We start from the raw sequence: 20,757 nt of genomic DNA, 5'->3' as shown, positions 1-20,757 counted from the left end.
AAAACACATTCAATGCAAACCATTGACCATGTACACAATCTCCACAGCATAGAACGCAACATACGCACAGTCGGCTCAAGCCATCATACAAGAGTGAGCTTAGAGGAGAGCACGAAGGCCTGAAGGCTCATCGCAATGCTAGTCCATTTGAAACGTTACAAACCAAAGACATTATAGACCTTGCCTACATAAACATACCAGACTTGAAATATTACAAAACTGCCATGTATGAACTATCAACTCTAACCGGAATTATTTCTACGATGAGGGTCTTTTAACATTTCTACAATGAGGTTCCCTTGACAGAGCACAAGCAGAAGTCTAATGTCTAAATTTGCGACAAGTGGTTGCGCAACATTGAAGGATCTTCATTCACAAGGGTTTTTCACCAATGTCATTCCATCTTCCTCACCAAGTGGATTGCGAGTTTATATCCATGATCACGACATATCACATTCATAAAACTAATCGTCAAGGCAAATTCCTCGAATATTTTGATCAAAGATTTCACTCTAAAATAAATCAAAGAGCAATTCCAAACTTAAAGATGTTAATGGCAAGACTGAAGCTGAGACCAGTAAGGGAAAAAGGTCAACACAAGAACCAACTTACAGAGAATGGAGAAGCAAACACGACCTTCAACCAAAGGTAAAGATAATAGACTAGTTTTCAATGGCGATTCAACACAAGAATGAATGTTTTGAGAAGATGGATAATGAAGGTAAAATTGCTGCCAACAGACAGGTACGCGGGATAGAGGCAGTGTTTGGCAGAGGGATGGATATTTTTACTATCAGAGGAGTTACAAAGAGGGCAAAGGAACGCCAAATAGAAACCTGTGAACCCGGTATAAGCAAAAAAACACTAGTTTTCCTATTTCGGGATAATGAACAGAGGTGCAAAACTGACATGCACGAAATTGGCTGCAAAAGCAGTAGCTCACAATTGAGCAGAGCAGGAGATCGCCTACTCTGATACCATGTTAAACACACACATGGAGAAGACAGCAGATAAGATAAACACGAATTACATTTCTCCTTACAAAGATATACATTTATAATACATTCTTGTGACCCTTGGTATTCATATACCAAGTGGTCTCTTGGACTCTGGTCACTGTTCACATTCCACACCAACCCTTAGCGGATTAGATGTCCAACACGACTCAAAACTGATGTTTGTTTATTTTACTAGGGCATTATTAGAGAAATTTTCTTACACAAATTATTCACATTTTTCATCATGAAGCAGTACTAAGAAAAATCATTCATAAGCATGAAAGATCAGAAGTAAATATCAAGAAACTAAGAGAAAAGAGACACAGAAATTAGGCCTAAAGCCAGGGAAAAACTCACAAGGGGAAACCCAAAAAATTCTTCCTTATGAGAGAGAGAGAGTTCATACTACATCACTATATCAGAAGCAGCATCAATAGAATAGCCAAACCAACACCCAACAACAACAAGAAATACGAAAACCCTTCTCTGAAATTTTAGCCCTCCTCCTTCTGAAATTCCATGGATCAGAGAGATACAAGATAAATTCGATGTTCCAAAATGAGGAAAGGCTCCTTTATATAGACTTCCAAGGGGGATCGAATTGGTGCCTTTTGGGGCCTAGCCGACTTGAATTAATCATTAGGCCAACTTGAAGATTTCGAGAGAAAATTCAAATTCAAATTTGCAATTTTAATTTTCCTTTTTTTCATTAATGGAAATGCCAACCAGGGCTACAATTTTTCAGCACTCCCTCTTAGCCAAGGAGGTATTTTCAGTGTTTTCCATCATAAGGAAGGCAGATAACATCACAATCCAATTTCAATGCTCCCTCTCAACTAGGGAGGTATTCTTCATAGATCTTGTCTCGGCTTTGTGGATGACTTTTCACATGAAGCTCGCATCAATCTTTTTGAGATAATTTTGCATTACTCTAAGACAGAGATATGTCAGAAATTTGTGCTTTCATAAGTGCCAATCACAAAAGGTGCCACAAAGCATTTACAGAATCAATGCCTTCATGATTGTCCTTCAATCCCCCCCCCCAACTCTGATACCATGTTGATTTTACTAGGGCATTATTAGAGCAGTTTTCTTACACAGATTATTAACATTTTTCATCATAAAGCAATAATAAGAAAATTGATTCATAAGCATGTTAGAGAAAAAGTAAATATCAGAAACCATGAGACAAGAGACACAGAAATTAGGCATGAGGCCAAAGGCAAAACTAACAAGGGGAAAACCTAGAAGATTCTTCCTTGTGAGAAAGAGAGAGCGAGTTCATAGTACATCAATACATCCAAAGCAGCATCAATAGAATAGCCAAACCAATACCCAACAGCAAGAAGAAATCCCAAAGAACTTCTTTGAAATTTAGCCCTCCTTCTCCTTCTGAAATTTGTTGGATCAAAGAGATACAATACATATTCAGTGTTTCAAAATGAGGAAAGGCTCCTTTATACAGACTTCCAAGGGGGGGACGAATTGGTGCCTTTTGGGACCTAAACGACTTGAATTAATCACTATGTCGACTTGAAGATTTGGATGAAAATTTCAAATTTAAATTTGCAATTTTTATTTTCCTTTTTCTAATGGAAATGTCAACCATGGCTACAATTTTCAATGGTGTTGGTACACCAAAGTCTCAACTCTCGTTGCTTTGGTTGATATTATGATGGACCAACTTCCTCCATTCAAATATTCCTTGTGTACACCCAGCCACCTCTAACCAACCAAACAATATATGCATAAAACCATCTCAGAGGATATATACAAGAAATATGTACTAGTCACTTGCATAAATCCTTAGGATGAGTTACATCGAAGACGACTTTATATGTTGAGAACTTCATGGTGATGAGGGATGGCCTCGAGAGCATTTTATCTTGCATTGCCACATTTACTATTATATCCATGGGAGATTTCATTGCATGTTCAAGGGGATCTGAACTCTCTATAGTTTCTTCTGATACTCAAACCAAAGATGTCTATCAATTTACATGCTAACAACAACATTGCTTCAAATACCTTTGAAACATCACTAGACCAAATCTCTTACCAACAAACAATTGAGGTCACCTAGATACCAGTGATAAGTTACTTCTTTCCAGCAACAACACATCAGACGGTCCAGATCTTCCCCTAGCTCTCCCATCAGGCACCATTCTATTTTGAGATTTCTTCATTTGGCCTTGAGGGTTAGGATAGATAGATCCAGATCTAGTGGATCATGACCTAGTCCTTGGCTCCTTTCTACAGTCACCCACACATGGAGTCCAGGGTTTTCCATCTTTTAGCATATAGAAATTATGTTTCTACTACATTTCTTATTCTTTATATAGGAGACCTTCTGTTGGAAATACTGAGAGGGGGGATGAATCAGTATTTCTTTTCCAATTGTTATATTTTCCAATCAAAACATTTATATTCAAAACACAAGATGAACAACAAGAATAAATGCTTTTATTAATATAATCTTTGCAATAAAATAGATACAATATATATAAGGTTCCAATCTACTGCCAAGCACCAACTTGGACTTTTGTGAGGCTCCAACCTCCAGAGCACCAACTCTGTTCATAAGTGCCAATCACAAAAGGTGCCACAAAGCATTTACAGAATCAATGCCTTCATGATTGTTCTTCAATCCCCCCCCACAACTCTGATACCATGTTGTTTTTACTAGTGCATTATTAGAGCAATTTTCTCACACAGATTATTAACATTTTTCATCATAAAGCAATAATAAGAAAATTCATTCATAAGCATGTTAGAGAAAATGTAAATATCAGAAACCATGAGACAAGAGACGCAGAAATTAGGCATGAGGCCAAAGGCAAAACTAACAAGGGGAAAACCTAGAAGATTCTTCCTTGTGAGAAAGAGAGAGCGAGTTCATAGTACATCAATACGTCAGAAGCAGCATCAATAGAATAGCCAAACCAATACCCAATAGCAAGAAGAAATCCCAAAGAAATTCTCTGAAATTTTGGCCCTCCTCCTTCTGAAATTTTTTGGATCAAAGAGATACAATACATGTTCAGTGTTTCAAAATGAGGAAAGGCTACTTTATAAAGACTTCCAAGGTGGATCGAATTGGTGCCTTTTGGGACCTAAACAACTTGAATTAATCACTATGTCGACTTGAAGATTTGGACGGAAATTTCAAATTCAAATTTGCAATTTTTATTTTCCTTTTCTAATGGAAATGTCAACCATGGCTACAATTTTCGATGGTGTTGGTACACCAAAGTCTGAACTCTCATTGCTTTGGTTGATATTATGATGGACCAATTTCCTCCATTCAAATATTCCTTGTGTGCACCCAACCACCTCTAACCAACCAAACAATATATGCATAAAACCATCTCGGAGGATATATACAAGAAATATGTACTAATCACTTGCATAAATCCTTAGGGTGAGTTACATCGAAGACGACTTTATATGTTGAGCACTTCATGGTGATGAGGGATGGCCTCGATGGCATTTTATCTTTCATTGCCACATTTATTATTATATCCATGGGAGATTTCATTGCATGTTCAAGGGGATCCAAACTCTTTATAGTTTCTTCTGATACTCAAACCAAAGATGTCTATCAATTTACATGCTAACAACAACATTGCCTCAAAGACCTCTGAAACAACGCTAGACCAAATCTCTAAACAAACAACCAATTGAGGTCACCTAGATAACAGTAATAAGTTACTTCTTTCCAGCAACAACACATCAGAGGGTCTAGATCTTCCCCTAGCTCTCCCATCAAGCACCATTCTATTTTGAGATTTCTTCATTTGGCCTTGAGCGTTAGGATAGATAGATCCAGATCTAGTGGATCATGACCTAGTCCTTGGCTCCTTTCAACAGTCACCCACACATGGAGTCAAGGGTTTTCCATCTTTTAGCATATAGAAATTATGTTTCTACTACATTTCTTATTCTTTATATAGGAGACCTTTTAGTACTCCTACTTGTATCGACATCATCATACTCAAAAATTCCATTAACCTACTTTCACGATCATTTGTTAGACATTAATATAAATATCTTATCTTATCTATAAAAAGTAGTTTCTCTCTATTTTGTTTGAAATTGACAAGTGGAGGTTTAAGATTTAGAGAACTGATGAAGTATAAAGGTTAGGAATTGAAGATTGATATATTAATCCACTTCGATGTGCGGCTTATTTATGCTTTTCAATTTGTTGTTCATGTTGTAGATTCTTCTCTAAATAATACATCTCTAATTGCCCATGCTTACACTCGTGTTTGCACGAGTTATAGAAAAAGCCATTGGAGCCAAGTGCAAGTCTTGGGTGACTTAGGAAGAATAGAAACCTCCCGCTCACAACTTCTTATTGAAAAGAAGCTTAAGTAGTTGAATGTTGCAAGCCAACTTTGCTTCATTATACATTCTCATATCAGAATGCGGTTCACAAAGATATGACAATAGTATATACAAAAAAAAAAAAATTATTGCAATTGATTTGATTAGCATGGTTGCAAAGGTCGAAAAGGCCAAGGGAGAATTCCCAATTAGTAACTCAACCAACCAAGTGAAGCCCACTGCCTTCTTTGGGGTCAAAAGATGAGGTAAAGGAATTAATCATTTATTGTTCTATTGGTTTTCCGTGTGTAAATATGCAACAAAAACTCAAAACCAGTAAGACAATACACTCAAAAGCACAAGATATAACATGTAAGCATCCAAGGGTTCCTTGCTCCTTCGCTTGGGTTGCTTCCTCTTATAGGGCTAATAGATGACCTAGTAGGTCCTTCTCCCAACAACTTCGGCCTTCTTTCTGCAACTTAGAAACTTTGACTTTGAAGTTGCAAAACCCTAGCTTGACCTTCGTATGTGTGAGAGAGATAGAGAGAATCAACCCAAAAACTTCGTCCTTCTTTCCTTCTTCACTAGCCTTTCTTCTGCCTCCTCTTTACTTGAATGAATGAGAGATGATTCCATAGGAGGTTGAGTTACCTCCAATATATAGGCTTCCAAGGAGGACGACATGCCCTAATGAGGTCGACTTCTTAGCTGTCAGGCCAACTTGGTCTTGGAGGGTATTTTGACACTTTTAAATACAAAAATAATTATTTTCACATGTTACAATGTGCCCAATGGGGTCTTCTTCATATGACAATGATTTTATTGACTTCTTGACACTAGGACAAACCCTAAAAGCACTTAATGGGTGCTTGACCTCTAAATAAAAATACCTTGAGCATCAAACCCATGCTACAAAAATAGCAATAATATTTTTTCTTTCATTTTACAATATACAAGAATCAAGAGTACAACAAAACTCAAAATTGGCAAGACAATACACTCAAAAGCACAAGATATAACATATAAACTTCCAAGGGTCCCTTGCTCCTTCGCTTGGGTTGCTTCCTCTTCTAGGGCTAATAGATGACCTAGTAGGTCCTTCTCCCAGCAACTTCGACCTTCTTTCTGCAACTTAGAAACTTTTACCTTGAAGTTGCAAAACCCTAGCTTGACCTTCGCACGTGTGAGAGAGATAGAGAGAGAATCAACCCAAAAACTTTGTCCTTCTTTCTTCGCTAGCCTTTCTTTTGCCTCTTCTTCGCTTGAATGAATAAGAGATGATTGTGTCCATAGGAGGTCGAGTTACCTCTAATAAATAGGCTTCCAAGGAGGACGACATGCCCTAATGAGGACGACTTCTTAGCTGCAAGGCCAACTTGGTCTTGGAGGGTATTTTGACACTTTTAAATACAAAAATAATTCTTTTGAAATGTTACAATGTGCCCAATGGGGTCTTCTTCATATGACAATGACTTTATTGACTTCTTGACACTAGGACAAACCCTAAAAGCACTTAATGGGTGCTTGACCTCTAAATAAAAATACATTGAGCATCAAACCCATGCTACAAAAATAACAATAATATTTTTTCTTTCTTTTTACAATATACAAGAATCAAGAGTACATTTCACATTTATGAAGACCAAACCTAGTCTCACATTTCAACAAGTAAGACATAGGGACACCACACAAGTTGGATTGGCCCATACATTAAAGATCGACCCTACAAAAGCAAGTTCCTCTAAAATCATGAGTCCCCAAGTAAGCCCATCTGAGGCCCTCCAATCCTATCCAAGACGAAAAGAGTCAGAGATGAACCTAAAGGATCAATTGGGGTCCAATGAAACACAAGGTCTAGGACACCTAATACAAGACTTCACATGGTTGTTATAAGGCTTTAACTTGTGACCTTGACTTACAATGGTGTGAAATATGTTGTGAAAATATATGTATACCCTGTGAAAAATACACTACTGAAATCTTATTGCAACAAGAAGTATTATTTCTTCTAATTGTTAATTAAATTAGCAGTTTATTGATATGGCAACAACGAAATAAACACACTGCAATCTTCACAAAATTATTGCAGAAAATAAAAGCACTGGAAACGCTATCGCACACATAAAAATTGACATAATTAATTTTGGACAAATGTCACCGGAAAAAACCAACTTGGGAATATCGGTGCAACAACTAAGGGTTTTTATTATTATGCAATGATGAAATAATCTGAGTACAATCTAGATGTCGAAAATTGGCAATCCTGCAGAGAAAATACTGGCAAAAATTATCTGACGGATATTACCCTCACTCCGAGCAATCCCTGCACTCAATTGCTTCTGAAAAGCAAGTCATCTACCATGCCCTGTGCAGCTTCTATGTCACCCTTGTGTAGTCTGCTATACATTCAGCCCGGAACAACTACAAATCAAGCTGTCCTGCCTGCTGCTGACTGGGAAATTGACCTCCCGCAATCTGGAAATACTTTCTGGCCTCTAGAGCTAAAAACCAGCTTCACCTTAGCAAAATTAAACTGCCCTTTAAGGCTTCTACGCAACCTCTAGGAGAAAATCTCGGCCACTGCGCAAAGTACTCACCAGATCTGGAAAAGCTTCCTCCAGCTTAACTGTCCTTGTCCTTCTTTGTCCTTGCTTCCTTCTCTAGCTCAAACTCTTCCGGCAACTACTGTTACCCTCTAGAAAATCGAACTCTCCAAGGAAATCGATCTCAAGTGTGTGTTCTCCATCCTATTGACTTCTTTTATAATCTTCTATTGGACCTCCAATGGCCAAGATTAAATCTTAATCGATGGCTAAGATCATATCGGAGTCGATCTGTGTGAGTTTCTAGATGAATCACACCTTATCTCAATTAATTCTAATTAATTAACCACTTCTCCTAACTTTAGACTTAGGAAATATTTAAAAATAGGCTAATAATCTAATTGAGACACTTCTAAGTGGAATTTCCATAAACGATTTCTAGGTTATGGAAAACGCTTCTTTTTCAGCCTCTCCACAAAGTTTCGAAACTAGAACACCTACGATGCTACCAAAACTAGCACTCCCTCTTAGCGAGGAACATGTTCTAGTGCTACCCTACTACTACAACACCTTGTCTCTTTATCACTCTTTGTCACGTTGTTGATGTCTAGCCATTGTGATTGCATGCCACTGCCCACCAATCACTACGCAACTCTGATGTTGCATTCATGTTGTTGTCGACACTGCTATATTGTTGCCAACTCTACATCTGAACTGCAACTCTCTCTCATCTGTTGTTGTTGTGTTCCACGGGGCCGCGTCCCCCAAGGTGGGGGACGTGATTCCTCAACCCCCATGCTCTCGGGACAGGGAAACTCATGGGGAAACATTTCCCCACATCCCCTTTTTTGGGGAAACTCGGGGGAGGGGGAGGGGGAGCGGGCGGGGGGGGCTTTTTTCTGGTGATGAAAAGTGTCCCTCCACGTCCCCTCAAATTTTGTTGCTAATAACAATTAAAAACATAAGAAAAAAAATACAAATTTTAACATAATTAAAAATGAATAAAAATTAAAGGATAAATTAAATATTTAAAATATAATCATTCACATCTCTCATTTATTTCTTATTAACCCTACGATTTTACCCTGTCGCCTGACATTTCCCTTTTGTTGTCGCTCAACATTTTACCTTGCCGGACGAGATTTTCCCGCTGTCACTGCTCAACATTTTCCATTTACAATTTGTTGTGATTCGGATTTAATGTCAACCGGGGCCCCGAGACATTTGGAGTTGCGATTTTGATTTTGTAACTTGTAGTTGTCAGATTGGAGCTGTGATTTATTATTTAGTACTTTTTGAGAAATTTACTAGTATTTCACTGCTTTCAAAGTTTACTTTTAGTTTAGTATTCTATGGCTATTTTAGACTTCAGCATAATGTCATTGTCATATGATGAATTTACTTTTCGATGTGCATTGTGTAATTTCAATTGTCAAATAATTAATTTAATTTAGATGTACCTTGCATAATATTAATGCCCATTGCCAAATGATGAATTTAGATGGAACATTGCATAATGTCAAATGATGGATTCAATTTAGCAATTTACTTTTAGATTTACAATTTTACATTGATGATTGCAGAAATGTCAAATGATAATTCTGATTCATAATAGTCTAATAAGAAATGATGATCATATTTAGATGTACATTTCATAATTATTAAGATTTACTATTTACTAACTTAGTTATTAACATATTGTTGGGATTTTATTTTTTATTTTTATATATTAAATTTTTAATAATTTTATTACTTTTATGACTCTGACGTCCCCCGTTTCCAAGAAATTTACCTAAATTTTGGGGTTGCTTATATACGTCCCCTTTATGCTATTAATTTTTGCAACTGCGATCAAATTCCACCTTGAACAGCTCAAATGACCAAGATGATGATTGCATTAGATTTCTCTTTTCGAGACCAAAATCAACCTAAAGATCACCCAATTTGGTCAAGCGGAAGTTGAGTTATGAATTATTTTATTCATACATGTATTATGGAATGGGTCGGCCCTAACCACATGAGTAACTGCTTGGGTCAGCCTTAACCCCAAGTGAACCCTTAGGAAAGCCTATAAATAGAAGAGACCTCAAGCTCATTTGGACACATTCGATCAAGCTATCTTCTCTTCTCTTTTGTCTTGGTTCGCACAGGTTCGATGGAAGGAGTTCACGCAAGGGTCCAAAATCACAGGTGTGAGGTTCACTCTGAGTTAGGGTTTTCTGGTTTCTGGACACTAGCATAGAACAAGGCATTTTAGTCCCTAGACGTTGGCACACAGTGGTCATGAGAGCGTCCAGAGAGCCTTGGACGTTGGCACAAAGGCTTATGGGAGCGTCTAGGGCTTCAGAGGCAGATCTGGAGGTGTCGATCCCCGGACGCTTGCATAGAGTGGCCCTGAGAGCGTCCAGGTTGTCCCGGACGCACACACAGTAACTTCAAGGGAGCGACCAAGGGTTTTTGAGTAGATCTGATGAGTTGGTCCCCGGACACATGCACAGAATGGTATGGGAGCGTCCGGGCTACCACAGTACACACAGTTCTCATAGAGCATCCAAGGCTGCTATAGTCGCTCGCACATCTTCTCCTTGCGTCTGAGACTCAGAGATGAGATTTCAGTATTCCGAAGTTTTCGCTCAATGACAGCAATATACAGCAATTGACATCAGTTTGTGACAGCACATTACGGCCATCAATATGAGGGTTTTGATTAGATTTGTTTCATGGATATCCTTATTGTTTTGTTGCATAGATAAAGTTATGGATCCTTGTACTCTCTTTTGCTACATCATTTGATGACTATCTAAGAAGAAGAATATTTGCAAGGGTTTTCCCCATAGTGGGTTTTTCCCTAGTTCCGGGCCAATCCTGGTGTCTCTATGTGTGTGAATGCTTTTCTTCTATTGTTCCTTTTATGTTCTGTTGCATAGATGATGATGATGATGTTGTTCTTCTATATAATTGCATATGCTGGTGTATAATGATGTAGATCTGAATAATGTAATGAACAATATAGCCCTATGAAAATTTAACATGGTATCAGAGTTGGGCTAAAGAAAAGCCATGAAGATCACCCCAATAATGACACCTTTGATGGAAGCAAGAAAAGGATGGTGGAGACCTAAAAGAATTCTAGAGTTTGAAGGAAACCCTAGGCGTCTTGATGGTTAGAGTTTGATGGATTCTATGAGGTTAGGGTTGGAGAGAAAACACTGGTTTATGGCAATGACTTGAGATTTGATGTATGAAACTCTAGCATGGTCTATGTGAAGATGCTCGAGCACTTGACGAAGATTCGATGAAGCCTTAAATGGGATAATCCCTAGCAAACCTAGTTGGATACTTGAAGGCAACATTGATATATGGACCATGGATATTGATGCCTCTTGAAGATTGGTTCAAGAGGAAGATGATCACCTCTCATTCAAGATAAGTATTTCTTGACTTGTGATGCTTCTTACTTGTTAGACTTAAAGATCTGATGATTATGTTTATTGCTTATACTTCCTACATATGTATTTAAGTATATGGATGTTGCTAACCTCTTTGATGAGATGTGGTGAGTAGATCCTTGTTGAGGATCATTTGAGATGAGGAAAGGAAAGCTAGATCTGGAAAGAGGTAAAGAGGTACTTGATGAAAAGATGACAAAGTGCTTCAAGCGGCCTATGTCTAATGAAAAGATGCACAGGTAATACCACAAGGTATGCATGGTATGTTATTGGCTCGGTAAGCCCTAAGATTTGATAAGAATGTATCTTTCTTTAATGGCTCATACATGCACATGAAAGTGACTTGGATCTATGTTTCTTATGATGAAAAGATGCACCTGGTGTTGAACATTTTTTATTTTCTTGAATTTTATGAGGCTATCTAATGTTGATACATTGATACACTTGATGTTTGGCTAACATCTATGATCTATCTATTGGATATCTTGATCCCATAAAGAAGGCTAGCACCTTGACTCTAGTAAATGATAGCTCATTGACTCCTATACATGAGTCTGTTGGTAATACTTGTGATAAGCATCATGAAAGCATATGGAAAGAGTGATTGACACTCTTGTTGTTTTGATGAAGCTTTATTGAATGACCTAATTTGATCTAATTGATCATGAAGAGCATGGTAACCTTGATGTGAGAAGTATAAGTGGAAGATTGATAACTAGATTTCTTACTAATTATGATCATGTCTTGATGGGATGAGTAATTATGGCATAATTGAATGTCATGACTTGATAGAAGAGCTATTGTTTTCATAATCTTTGAGATATGATGCTACATCTACCTACTACTTTGAGTCTAACCTTTGATGAAAGATTGATGTCATGATGTTGATAGCCATGTTAGATATATGTTTATGTTCTAACAGATCTATTGTTGCTTGGCTCTAGTAGAGACAGGCTGATGACATGAATGAAGTAGATCCCCAGTCAGAGGGAGAATCTCTTCTTAAAACTCTTACTCATATTACTATTTGCATTCTGTGTTGTTGAAGTATGATTTATGCAATAGTATTGATCTGCAGCAGAGTCTCAAATCTGAAGGCCATACAGAAATTAGGGTTTCTTCTCTGGACGCAATCATAGATCTAGGAGATCTCGTCCCTGGACGCACGCATGCTAAGGCCTACACAACATCCAGGCAACTAAATACGCTCCCATGCTAACATGAAGGGAGCATCCAAAGGTTTGACTACAGTTGACCATCATTTGAAGCTTTCTGAAGTTGTTTGAACTCTGAATCAAGATGTTTCTGACATATTCTGCCACTGTAATCTGATTTTTGAAGATGTTGTGTTAAATTGTTGATCACATAAAAATGAAGTACTGTGCATAAAATCAAATGGTCACTTGGAAAATGTCAGTCCCACATGTGTTGCAGATAGCAAGATCTGCAAGCAGGAAAAGCTTGAATGTTTGCCATCACATAAACATGAAGATTGAACTTGTGATTGCAGGTGACCGAGACATACATATAGATATGTCACTATCTTTGTGCTACAAGAGGTTGGCATAATTTGGCTGATTGATATAGATGAACAGTGTTTTGTCATGATACTTGACAATAACTTTGAATTGATGATTGAGATATGCCTTGACTATAGATCTCTATAATAGCTAATTTGGACTTGACCTGATGTCTAATGATCTGATTTGACAATCGTTGATTTGCCTTGATGTCTATGCTATGTGGGCATAATGATGTATATTCGGAAAAATGATTTTGTTTTGGCCTCCTTGTTCCTAGCACAATGGTTGAGATAATGATAGTTGTGATTCAACATACCTGCATGACTCGTCCTTGGTGTATGCATTTACACCTAGTGAAAGAAACGACTTGTATTATGATTATAAGAATCTAACTTGATCAAGTTCGGATTCAGCATACCTGCATGACTCATCCTTGGTGTATGAATTTACACCTAGTGACAAAAACGACTTGTAATATGATTATAAGAATAACTTGATCAATTTCGGATTCATAATGCACGATTGATGACAACTTGTTGGCTTGATGAAATCATATGAGCTCCACCTGTCTCCTAGTTGAAAGAATTGATACAGGTTGAGTGGACCTAATGGTTAAGAGCATGTGTTTCCTCCTAAGAGGTCACATGTTCAAAACCAGAGGGGGGTAGAGTATGTGTGCCTTCGTAGACTTAGCAGTGAAATCGCTGCATGGAGGTGGGTCCCTTGTTCCACAAACAAGGGGGTCTCATACACCAATTTGGTGTCTAGCTTGGTTGTGACCTTAAAAATGGATATTATTATTATTATTATGACTTTGATAATGGTCGTGATCTAGCTTCTAAACTCGAATGATTTGACTCTGTTGTTGTGATGGTACAACATTGATTTATGTAAGGTTGATTATACTGACTTAGCAAGGCATTATGCTTAGAGCATTGCAATCCAGATATGTCTATATTTGACAGTTATCTGATGAAGTCAGGATGATGAGTTCCAAGGTATGGCTTTGATATTGATTATGGTTTTGGTTTTATATCACGATGATCAACTTGTGACAGGTGATGAGCCTTTGGTTATCTAAATCAGAGGGAGATGGCTTCTGAAGCCCGAAATGATGTATCATGGCATGATGAATCGATTTCTGGAATTTGGGAAAGAAATTCCATATTGCGAAGCTATTGAAAAATGTTTTTGTATAATGAAAATGAAAATCCTTGGATACTCCGATTTGATTTTCAAAGATATTGTTGAACTTGACATGGCATCCAGCAGTCATTTGAAGCATTGATGTTATGTTTTGAACATCCATCTGTATATATATGATGTGCATGGAACCTGAATGAATTCATGAGTGAGTTGCTTCAGTCACATAGAGTTGTCGCCAAGCATCCTTTGATATTTATATATCTGCATGAGGTGTTTTATTTTTGAGAATGAGATATCTCTCCTATGATATGCGTCTACATAGATGTATTGTTGATATTTGAGATTATTGTTGACAAGCACATTTGGATGTTGCTTTAGTATGAGATCTACCATGATATCTTGGACGAGAGGTCCATAGTACAATTAAGGTTGAGTACAATGTTGCTAGCATGGCTAGCTGTGAAGCGGGATGAAGAAGCTCCTTAGAGAGTTATCTGAGTATGATCTGGATATGGCATGGATACATTGAGATCCGATTAGCAAAGAGTCCCATATTTATAGTTGGGACCAAGATACTCTCATATATTGAGACAGTGCAGCTATTCGAAACAAACTCATGCTTGTGGTTGGCACCTCCTTGAGAGGGAGGATGGTTATGGTATCCTTTTGTGATTTATATGATTATATATGATCTGACATGATATTTGATTTGATGTTCTGTATAAATAGCAACTACTATTGAGACAAGTTGATCCAGATTCGAGTATGATGAGAGCAGTGCTGATCGAGGACACTGAGCCAACTCTTCCTCCCTGTTTGAGCTCCCAGGGTGAGGAATTGAGATGGAGGGCTCCTAGGGTTGAGGGAACTCTGGACAATAGGGTGTTACCCCTATCTGTTACCCATAGGTTTGGAGAATGTTGCTCCCCTATCTTCATAGGGTCGGAGAATGTTGCTCTCTTGTTTGGTCTTTGCAGCGTATACAACAATTGGCATCATACCCACAAGCAGGCCAACTTGTCGAGAATACCGCTCCTCATTTGGCCAACGAGTTGAGAGTGTACTTGGGGTGTACAACCCAAATTGATTATGATGCAAGTGTTCTACCACATGACTATTCTGGATGGGAAGATCAATAGGCAATAGGACGGGTTGAGGGTAAGCTCACCTATCAGACATCTTTCTAAAGCACTACAATGGGCACTCTAGTGAAAAAGCAAACAAAACTTCACTGGTTCACTAAAAGTTGCACCTAAGCCCAAGAAATCATCCCTGTTTTGGGTTCCTCTTTTCTACACAAACCAAATATGTTTTCAACTATAGCATTGAACCTGTTCCATTTTAATCCACAACTCAGAAAAGTGGCAAATTGAAACTAGTATCAAGGTGTTCAGAGGAAAAATTTCATCATGAAGTCAAATAAAGGAAAATTATTAAGAAATGATGTTCCTTATGCACATTCTACCTAAACACATTAATGAAGATACCACCAAACAAAAAGACACTTTACCTCAATAGGATGTGACTCAACTAGCCCATCCAACCTATAAGCCTCCACTGTTTCATCAATAAATTGAGTCCATATTTTCCACTCAGGAAATAGGTAATCCGCTGCCAAATAGCTAACCTGCAATTTCAGAAGTTGCATAATCCATGTAAGAACATAGTACTAGTATAACTGCCTCTGAAAAAGACCTATAGGATCAGTTAATCTTGCTAGTAACGCAACATCTCTGAGACATGCTACAGATCCAGCTGCTACACTAAGAGGATCAGCAAAATTATATGATATAAATTGAACCAAAAGGAAAGATTTGGAAAATTTACCCAAGTCGCAAACCCCTCATTCAGCCATAGGTGACTCCACCATTCCATCGTAACCAAATTTCCAAACCACTGATGCGCTAATTCATGTGCCACAACAACTGCAACCTAGAAAACCAGTAAAAGATGAACTTCAGTGAACACTTCGCAAATATTTTCAAGAATCTGAGCAAAGACAGCAAGAATTAACGGTAAACATAATTGGGTTATCAGGTCACTATGTAGTATGTAGTATGTACAATGGTGAAAATTTCCCAACAACCAACCAGTCAACAAAAGTTACACCACTAATGCAATGAACAATGCCAAAAGAGAATCTAGGAAATTGCACAATTGCCAAAGGCCACAGTGCATTGATGCTATTGTACATAGCAGTCACATTAACCAATTTGTGGTTACCTGTTAGACGTTAATAAAATTATCTTATCCTATTTACCTGTAAACGTCTCAGCATATTATATGGAACTTCTTAAAACACTAGATTTAAGCACTAAGAATTCAAATATATTTACTCAAAACACAGTCCCGTAAATATTTATAATATATATTTAAAGTGCTTTCATGTGAGACCGATCTAGTACATTTAACATTTCGTCCTGATAAATATTAGCATCTTTTGACCTTTCATAGAGCCAACTAAAGATATAATCCAACAAATGCCATCAGAACCAGAATGAGAAAGTATAATTTCATTTGCATGCACCATTTTAGAATAATCAAAAAGCCCAATGTTGCTGATAGTGTAATTCCAAAATGATTGCCATCATTGCCTTCAAATATAAGTATATTCCATGAATTCTTAATTTTCATTAAGCATATATGGTGCCACAGCATGCAACTTTGCAAACTTTATTGCTTTGTCCATCTAATATTTTTCAACTCTTATTATCAATCTTTGATTTTGTGATTTTCCTGTAATCCTTGACCATTTTTGTGATCCCAGTATTTTCTTTTATCTAAAGCAAGATATTTATACTGTTTCCAGGAAACTATTTAGTGGCATGTTTGCTCCAGTTCACCAATAAGGATTTGCATGTATTTCAGGATTGTTTGTCTTTGCTGCACAATTCTAAAATTTCTTAAATGCATGTCTAAAAACATCTCTAATATAGCACATCATGCCACTTATCTATTCTCTTGCAGAAATGAATGTTCAATAATGATACATTATATGGAAGTATTTCCCAAAATTACATTTAATATAATTCCTTTCACTGGACTAAACAAGTTACCTTAATTGTTTATCCCATCTTAGAAATCACTTAATAGAAGAGGAGAAAAACATGTACCCTCTGCTTATTTGCGGCCGCAGAATGCTTCTCATCATATAGCAAAACAGTTTCCCGATATGTAACCAGACCATAGTTCTCCATTGCACCAGGAAAATCAGGTATAGCAACCATATCCAGCTTTGGCAGGGGGTAAGGAGTCCCAAAATATCTGTTAAGAATTCAGGGAAAATAATGAGGAAGCATAAACTCTGCAGAAAACTGTTGCAAAATAGTTTATCCTTATCTGGGGTAACTTTCTACACACTGATTCAGAAATGATTAAATTGAAACAGTAATCAAGTGAAAAAAAACTTGATTAAATAAAAATTGTTAACAAAGAAAATATAAATCTGAATTGGCATTCACTGCATTGTTAACAGGCTAACAAATCATTATCAAGCCAAAAGAAAGCATCCACTTTATTCATGAAAACAAATACTACCAGAGAGCATCATTTTGTTACAAGAAAGTGATTGCCCCACCCTCTCATATTGTGCCCAAGCCCTTTTAAAGAACCTTACTAGGATATGCCTCCAATACAAGTGTGACAGTAGTCAACTACCAATTACAGACTTCTTTAAAGAGGGTGCCTTTCATTCAAAGATTCCAAAGGAAAACAATCTGTCGCTAGCTATGTAAGCACAGAATTATGAGTAGACAACCAATGGAATCGAGATATTGTACACTACCACTTATAATAAATATTGAAAAATAGCCATAAACCTTAAAGCACACAAGATTTCATATTTCCCGGTCTGAATGTCAAATCGGTGAGAAAAAAAAAAAACTTGGAGAATCAGTACCGCATGGGCACAGGTTTCAATAGGGTGTGTCCAAAATCCTGTGAAACCATCATGTGATATATCCCAATCCTCCCCATTTTTGAAAGGAAATGTCTGGGGGGCATGGGTGAACTCTCCCACATCCATGGGGGCATCCCCTTCCAAACAAGGATGCCTCCTGGAATCCCCATGTTCAGAGATGCATCCTCTAAGCTGGCAATGGTTTCCTATGCAACTCTGGGAAAAACACTGAAGTCCACAAGTGACACAATCATAGAGTTCCCATATACATCATGTGTATAGTACTTACGAAAATACCGCAAGGCATCCACAAGATCAATAGAAAATATACAGAAAGTAAAAAATGAAAAATCACACAAATACTAAACAAAATCTCACCAAGTGATATTCAATTCTTATAGGATTCCCAATGACATCTTTATAACCCCTTGTTTCTTGACTCACAAATGTTACACAGTATTTTGTCACATTCCCAACTCTGTACCCGAAGTGTCGTCCTTTGTGCCACTGCTGTCACAAATGTCGTAAAGCGACAAAAGCTGTGTAAACTCATTCACCGTGAATTATATGCTCAACACATCCCTAAAGAGATGGAGAACTAATGTCTTGAAGTAATTCTGGAAAAACTTGTGAAAAACCCTAATTTGCAAGACCAACGCTACTTTTAGTAGGCAAATCTGTGTTGATAACCTTTTGTCTAACTAGTGACTAGTGCTTGCAGCACGACATTTGATAGGAAAATCCGCACTGATCCTCTTCGGGCAGTTTCTCCAAAAATGGAGCAGAAGATTCTCTTACTAGAAGCCTCGAGAACAGCGAGTTAGTAGTTGTTGGATGAAGATATGGTCGAGTACTCCCATTTAGAGCCTTTGATCCTACCTTTAGGAATCTTACCTTTGGGATAAGGATATTCTTCCCTCTTTGGTGGACCCCTAAGCTCCTCTCCATCACTATAAATCCTTTCTTCACTTTCCTCAATGGATTGGTCATTGATTGACTGCATTCTTATTCTGAAACTATGCCCAAATGCTGCCCATCTAAGTAAGGAGAAGGAGCGCTTGAATAGTCTTGGCTTGGACTTGGAAATCCACTACAAAGGAGGTCTCCAACATCAAGGCAATGCGACTGCTGTCACAAATGTTGTAAAACGACAAAAGTTGTGTAAACTCATTCACCATGAATTATATGCTCAACACATCCCTGAAGAGATGGAGAACTAATGTCTTGAAGTAATTCTGGAAAAACTTGTGAAAAACCCTAATTTGCAAGACCAATGCTACTTTTAGTAGGCAAATCCGTGTTGGTAACCTTTTGTCTAACTAGTGACTAGCGCTGGCAACACGACTTTTGATAGGAAAATCCATGCTGATCCTCTTTAGGCAGTTTCTCCAAAAATGGAGTAGAAGATTCTCTTACTAGAAGCCTCGAGAACGGCAAGCTGGTAGTTGTTGGATGAAGATATAGTCAAGTACTCCCATTTAGAGCCTTTGATCCTACCTTTAGGGATCTTACCTTTGGGAGAAGGATCTTCTTCCCTCTTTGGTGGATCTCTAACCTCCTCTCCATCACTATAAATCCATTCTTCACTTTCCTCAATGGATTGGTCATTGATTCCCTGCATTCTTATTCTGAAACAATGCCCAAATGTTGCCCATCTAAGTAAGGAGGAGTGCTTGAATAGTCTTGGCTTGGACTTGGAAATCCACTACAAAGGAGGTCTCCAACATCAAGGCAATGGTTGTATGCTTCCCTTTTTATTCATTAATATATACATCTAGTGTTTACTTTCCATAAATGTCTAAATATTTATTCATTTAGCATGATGCTCCTTGATCTGTCATGTAGTTTATGTTTGAATTATACTATGTATGCTCTTGTATTTATTGTTGTCTTTTGATCTCTCTTGCAAGTATTCGGACGCAAGGAATAACGAGGAGCAAGCTAGGAAGCTAAGGGATCGAGATCATCATCAAAGGTTGAGCGCTTAGCATCAGAGTGAGGTAGGTTTCTCTCTCACTTTGCATTTTCAACATAAACTAGGAAAGCTTGCACTAGTTTGTCTGGTTTGTTGCTATCCTCTCATAGGACTAGAGAGATCGTTTTTGTCAACATAAGGGATTTATCTAGATAACAAATTGGCAACTTCGTTGGGGAAGCCTACACCCTTTTCATCCTCCTTTTGTTTTTTGCCTTCTCATTAAGTTTGGCTAACCGTCAAAAGACCCTGCGTTTGGATTGATTTTCAGTTTGTACTTTGAATTGTTGGTGTCTTAGGGTATCGGGTCTAGAATTTCTTACTAAGTCTTTCTTGTTTTTCCTAAAAATTCCTTGCTCAGCGCGTGTTTATCAATGACATTCGCACTGACAACACTTCTTTTTCCTGTACAATCACGCTGAAAACCTTGTCTTCCACTATTTACCCGCACTGAAGACCAGCACGGGTTTTGCTATGAAAAGTAGTGCTACCAGCACAAATTTTGCTATGAAAAGTAGTGTTGCCAGCACGGGTTTTGCTATGAAAAGTAGCGTTGATGACCCTGTCAACACGAGTTTTGCTATATAAAGTAGTGTTGGTCCTTGAATGTGAGAATTTTTAGGGTCTCTACTGAAAACTCTATTGTGTCCTGGTCTCTGAGGTCTCTTCGTTGCTTTATCTGCATCAATCTCTGTTTGTATGCTTCTGATTTTGATTGAGTTTGTCAAGTTTTAAGTCAATTGAGATCTTTGTTTACTACTTGTGTGCTTGAGAATTATTGATTGTTCTGTTAATCAAACAATGATTGCTCTTTTGCATTGATTAAAGGAATCGATTTTGCATTGAATTAGTTTTCATTTCAAAAAAAAATATTTTCGTAAAAGTGCATTAGA

General features: G+C 37.7%; 1 pseudogene across 1 annotated transcript in view; it reads right to left on the bottom strand.

Annotated features, from left to right (window-relative positions):
• The window catches only part of LOC149144243 (aminopeptidase M1-like), a 112,791-nt pseudogene that overhangs the window by 57,903 nt on the left and 34,131 nt on the right, over nt 1-20,757 (bottom strand). The window contains exons 7-9 of the transcript XR_016264010.1: nt 17,105-17,255; nt 15,819-15,923; nt 15,502-15,618 (exon numbers count right to left, since the gene is read on the bottom strand). The product of XR_016264010.1 is annotated as an aminopeptidase M1-like (transcript). The remainder of the gene's footprint in view (nt 1-15,501; nt 15,619-15,818; nt 15,924-17,104; nt 17,256-20,757) is intronic.

Source organism: Pinus tabuliformis, chromosome X, assembly GCF_031772625.1.
Source record: "Pinus tabuliformis cultivar Carrire ecotype Pingquan chromosome X, CPIR1, whole genome shotgun sequence".
Lineage (NCBI taxonomy): Eukaryota > Viridiplantae > Streptophyta > Pinopsida > Pinales > Pinaceae > Pinus > Pinus tabuliformis.
The sequence above is the reverse complement of the archived record's forward strand: the minus strand, read 5'-3'. Positions and strand labels throughout refer to the sequence as shown.